Raw genomic sequence first — 5,995 nt, forward strand, 5'->3', positions numbered from 1 at the left:
TTGTCACTGCTTGGACCTTCAGTCAAAAAAAGTCCTACGTAAATTTTTGTTGCTGTTTTAAGGTTGTGTGTGGTGGTTTTTTTTTTTCTACAGCTAACACAGAAAACGCATGATAAAACCTAAATTAAACCTTTTAAAGCAGTAAAATAGTTCAGCATAAAATGTATTGTAAGACGATACGTGTAACATTAATGACATGCTTTGAGTGAGCTCTGCAGCACAGACAATGTGCCAAATGTTGTATTACCTCCATGACCTATGAAATTCACTTTGTTCTTGTTTTAAACTGACAAGCCCAATACATGTGATTTTCATATTTAACTCTTGTTGGAAAAGTAATTATGGATTTCCTTGCTCTTTATGGTTGACAAATATTACTAGCTTTTAGCTTTGGAAACCCGTTATGATAGTTTACTGTATAAAAGAATACATAGTGCTCAAGAAGAGATAAGGTGTCCAGTGCACACGATATACAGAGTATACATTTCTTTGACCTTTTATTAGTAAAAAAGGGGAACTCATAGAAATTTACCATAGAAAACATTTAGAAATTAGAAATTTCTACTAGGGCAAGGATCAAAAAGCAGGTGTGTGTGTGTGTGTGTTAATGCAGTGTTTCCAGATGCAGAGGTAGTAAGAGTAGATGATGAGGAGGGTGTTGCTAAAGTGATTCAGGGGCCCCCGCTAGGCAAGATGATAAAAAGACCCTGTGGAGCCTATAAGGGTGGGAAAGAAAACACACAGTAGTAAACACTCATCAGGCTCCATTCAGTGTAAAAGTGTCCCACTTTACACAGAAAGATGGTGTTTGTAGTCTCTTTTCCATCTCCTCCCGTTTTCCCCTGCTCTTTACAGAAACGGTCTTTTCCTTAAAGTTATGAAAAAAGCAATCGATGGCCCTTCCCTTCCTTCCACCCCTCTGCCTCCCCTCTCTCAGTGCCCTGTGGTGGGGTGGTTATTGAGATCACGGTGTGTCTGAGTGGCAGCGATAACCGGTACCCAGGTGCCCGTGGCACATGGTGTTTAATTAATTAATGAGACCGCGGGGTTGGTTTTCTAATTCCACCTAGCCAGCACCAGCGTGTGGGGGAGATAGCTGCGAAATGTTTAAGTGTGTGTTTTCAGGCAAGGAAAGGAGAGATGTATGTGGGAGTGTGTGCGTGTTATGGGTGTATATCTATTTTGTTGGCAGTTTGGGAGCTGGTTAGTGGAATATTAAATATGTATGGAATATTTTTACTCTGACTTTTAATCATGTCTTATGATTGGGAGTTAATCATGGGCTAAATGAAGCTGATGATGAGAGAAACACAGTAATAGTGTAAATACATTAATCTGAATTTCATCCTGCTCCGTAACCAGGTCATGGACTCATTGCCCAGAAACAGAGAAATGTACATAAAATTTTAACACAATGTGTTTACAGCAGCCGATGGAGTGTGTAATGCAGGTGGTGGCAGCCCGGCTGACGGTGAGTGTTCTGGGGGTTTTTTTCTCCTTTTTTATCAGTTATTCTGCTTTTTCCTTGGTTTTCTGTTCCATGCCTGCCTCCCTGTGTTTTCTCCCCTGTGTGTGCTCTCTCTCCCTCTGCTATCTCAGCCAACGACCCACACCTGCACCTCATCAGCCTGCCACACCTGCCAGTAGTCAACCTCATCCCTGCCTGTATTTCAACCCCGGTTCTCCACACCACTCTTGCTTGATCGTCGTTGCTCCATTCCCGGTGCCAGCTCTGTGTTCAGGCTTTCATGTTTCCTCACATTTTCCCTGTGCTTTGTCTCCGTTATCCCTAACCCCGTGTCTCTATCCGTTTCCCTCCCAGGTTCACTCACCCTCGTCCTCCGTTCAGTCGGCTGGGCTCATCCACCGGTCCTCTCCTCCTTGGACTTCCCCCACGGCATCCTCCCTGTTCTCCCTCGCCTCCTCGCTTCCTCGGCCCCAGTGTTCCCCGGCTCCCTGGTCCCAGTCTCCTCGGTTGCCCGTGCCTGTGTTTCCCCGACATCCACATCTCCCTCTACTCCAGTCCCTCTACCCCTTTTTCCCTCAGTAAGCCTCCTTACCTCCGAACGTTGCATTTGGGTCCTCTGTCCCCACACCACACGTAACAGAACGATGGACCCAGCAACCGCCCTTCAGGAGGCAGCTAGTCAGCTGTGCAAGGAGCTGTTGGAGGAAAAGTGTAGGGGCTCGAGTCACACAGGCTACAAGCTGGCGCTTTTGACCTTTGGCCAGGTAAAGGTTTCTCAGAGGCCGTGGCTGAGAGACGCCATCTCAGAGTGGCTGGCCAGATTTTTCCATCTCCCCGCTAGCCCCCAGTGGTCTCCTACCCAACCTGCTAGTTGCAGGCTGGGAAGCATTTCTGTCTAGCCAGGCCCCTGCCGCCAGCCCCCAGCCTGCCCCCATGCCTGCTAGCGCCCCTAGCCCCCAGCCTGCCCCTGATCCCCGGCCGGCTAGCGCCCTAGCCCCCAGCCTGCCCCTGATCCCCGGCCGGCTAGCGCCCCTAGCCCCCAGCCTGCCCCTGATCCCCGGCCGGCTAGCGCCCCTAGCCCCCAGCCTGCCCCTGATCCCCGGCCGGCTAGCGCCCCTAGCCCCCAGCCTGCCCCTGATCCCCGGCCGGCTGGCGCCTCTAGCCCCTGTCCCTGATCCCCGGCCGGCTGGCGCCTCTAGCCCCCGTCCCTGATCCCCGGCCCCCGACCTGCTAGCGCCTCTAGCCCCCGGCCTGTCCCTCGGCCTGCTAGCCCCCGGCCTGGCCTTGATCCCCAACCTGCTGGCGCCTCCAGCCTGTCACCCCCGATCCCCTGCCCCTTAGGGCCGCTAGCCCCCATGCCTTGTTGGCGGATCAACCGGCTTCAGCCCCGCCGGTGGGCCGCCCGACCCCTGCTCCTCACACCAAAGCTCCCTGCCCGGCTCCCCGGCCTCTGGAGAGGTCGCCACGCCCGGCTCCCCGGCCCTGTCCTCGGGCCGCCCCCCTGAACTCCCTGGCTTTCCTGGGCCGCCCGAACCCCCTGGTCCCTCTGGCACCCCATCTGTACTCCCTGGTTCCCCAGCTCTACCCTCTGGCACCCAGTCTAGCCCTAGGTCTTCAGTTCAGCCCTGCCCATTCACCTAACCCTTCCCAGTCCTGAAGCCCTCCCTGAATTCCCTGTTTTGTTTTGGACCCTGGACCCCCACCAGCCGGACCCCAGTGCGACTTCCTCCCCCCGACGTTCGTCTGCCAAGCCCCGCCTCGTCCAGTGGGAAGGCCGCCGGGAGGCGTCTGTTGAGGAGGGGGCCCTGTTGTGGTGGCAGCCCGGCTGACGGTGAGTGTCCTGGGTTTTTTTTCCCTCCTTTTTCAGTTATTCTGCTTTTTCCTTGGTTTTCTGTTCCCTGCCTGCCTCCCTTTTTTTTCTGTGCTCTCTCTCACTCTGCTCCTGAGCCCAGTCAACGACCCGCACCTGCACCTCATCAGCCTGCCACACCTGCCAGTAGTCAACCTCATCCCTGCCTGTATTTCAACCCCGGTTCTCCACACCACTCTTGCTTGATTGTCGTTGCTCCATACCCGGTGCCAGCTCTGTGTTCAGGCTTTCATGTTTCCTCACATTTTCCCTGTGCTTTGTCTCCGTTATCCCTAACCCCGTGTCTCTGTCCGTTTCCCTCCCAGGTTCACTCATCCTCCGTTCAGTCGGCTGGGCTCATCCACCGGTCCTCTCCTCCTCGGACTTCCCCCACGGCATCCTCCCTGTTCTCCCTCGCCTCCTCGCTTCCTCGGCCCCAGTGTTCCCCGGCTCCCTGGTCCCAGTCTCCCCAGTTGCCCGTGCCTGTTTCCCCGTCATCCACCTCTCCCTCTACTCCAGTCCCTCTACCCCTTTTTCCCTCAATAAACCTCCTTCCCTCCGAACGTTGCATTTGGGTCCTCTGTCCCCACACCACACGTAACAGGGTGGGGTGTGTAAAGGGTTGTTAGATTGTTAGAAGTCATTTAAACAAGGTGTTTGGGATTTTTCAAACAATATATATAATACAAACAAAATGGGAACAAAACCTTTTCTCTCAAAACAGTCCCATTCCATTTAGTTCCTGAAGCAGCAGGGCATGTAAAAGAAAGTTACAATAAGACCTTTATCAGAAAATGAGTTGTTCGCTTTTGAATTACTGTAATGTACCAGGTCACATTTATCGAAAACAAGTAACAAACGTTTTATGTTGCCTTCATCAGGGTCATGTCTGATTTGCTTTATGTATAGTCATCAATTAGTCATATGAGTTTACAGATTAAATATATAAATCACCATGAATGCTAGGTAGGCCTGCACAAAACATCATCTTTTAAAAACAGTTTTAACAAAATACAGACTTTACTGAAAAATATAAATGAAAATAAACATTACAACCATTTGATTGTGATTATTATTTATTTCTGATTCAGCATTCAAAGCTTTATTGTCGCTGTACAATGAAATTCTTAGGTTGCTGTCCTTACTGTCTGTCATCTATTAAACTGAAATACTAAAAATAAGAACAGGAGTATCGGAGAAAATCATTTGGCTAAATATAAACATAAGTATAAAAATATGTATTTGTGCAGCAGTAGTAAAAATTGGAAAGTCCAAATGTGTACCGTAACTCAGGTGTGCAACATGAGTTTGTATAATACTGTGAAATGTGTGCAGTCTTTGGATATAGTAGCAGCAAAAACAGGTTCAGTGTGTGTCTGTAATCTTAACCAATCAATAGGTACATGTCTATTTTACAGCACAGAAATATGTGTTATTTTAACTATCAAACAAAACATTACGAAATGACATTTCTCTTGCATGTATTAAAATGTGCATGTTCAGTGATCAATGAAAAGAGCATCCCCCCTAAAAAATAAATAAAAATCTGAATTTACAAGATTATATTCCTTGCTTTTCTGTGATGCGTGAAGATCATATACTGTATATAAAAAGGTGAAGATGCATTAGTGTATTATAACATAGGCTTCCTTCTACAAATATTTCCACATTTTGCACAAGAGACAGGAGGAGTTTTACTGTTGGGTAAATGTAGCGAGGAGAAAGTGCCTTCCTGGTCATGAATGATAGAATATGATTAAACAATAGCAAATCTGCATTTGTATTCACAGCTCATCTTTAAGAGCTGTTTTACATGGTACATGTTAGCAAATTATGTATTTCACTCTTTACTGCTCCCATAAACTATTCAAATATATTAGCTCACACCTCATAAATGTTAACACTGCACACCTCTTATACTCCCACAAGCAAACAGTGTTAGGAGCGGATATCAACGAGGAAAGGAATGATTTACTAAAGCTACATAAAACTCTTTTCTCTGTGGGAGATCACAATAAAACTTCTATAATCCGTGATAGTGGAAGATTATAGATAGCCTCTATAAAAATAGCTTTATGGCCCAGGAAAAGAGAAGCATTACGACTTGTTCTACCCCGTGTGTTGTGGTTTAAACAATCTTATAGATTAAAGATAAATGAGTCCATAGATTTCATACATCACATGTCATCTAATTCACAGTAGGTTTGTCCATAAAAATGTAAGGAGTCTTGTTTCAAATGTAAAGTTATGAACAAATGTCCATTAGCACTGATGCAGTCAGAAACAACACAAGATGCAGAGAAACAAACAAAAGTAAAAATAGAGCAACGTTAGTGGCAAACTGGTGACAAACTGGCTGCAAAGCCACCATTTGTGGTAGTCTCACTGAGGTAAAATCCAATATTACCACTAATATAATCGCAAATCTCCAGTTCCACTTCGAATATGCAACACATCATGGCCACTGCCGTGCCCCTGTGTTCAACATTTCTCCTGGGTCTTCCATGTCCCACCTGTTTGCCTCTCTGTGTTTGTGTGTGTCATCCTTGTCTACCTGCAGAACCCGTTTTCAATCAATCATCAGCCACATTGTTGTTTCAGCCACAGTGGTAGCTATGCTCGGGCCTCTAAATCTAGAAACTTGTGAATGTTTCCTTCAGCAACAGTACCAATAACAA

The 5,995-nt window shown here is 47.5% G+C and overlaps 1 long non-coding RNA gene across 1 annotated transcript; it reads left to right on the forward strand.

Moving 5' to 3' along the window:
* Positions 1-2,687: 2,687 nt before the first annotated feature.
* Positions 2,688-3,880, forward strand: LOC123962429. The gene is made up of 2 exons (XR_006822936.1): positions 2,688-3,299; positions 3,644-3,880. It is a non-coding gene; the product is annotated as an uncharacterized LOC123962429 (long non-coding RNA).
* Positions 3,881-5,995: the final 2,115 nt, after the last annotated feature.

Source organism: Micropterus dolomieu, linkage group LG22 (assembly GCF_021292245.1).
Source record: "Micropterus dolomieu isolate WLL.071019.BEF.003 ecotype Adirondacks linkage group LG22, ASM2129224v1, whole genome shotgun sequence".
Classification (NCBI taxonomy): Eukaryota; Metazoa; Chordata; class Actinopteri; order Centrarchiformes; family Centrarchidae; genus Micropterus; species Micropterus dolomieu.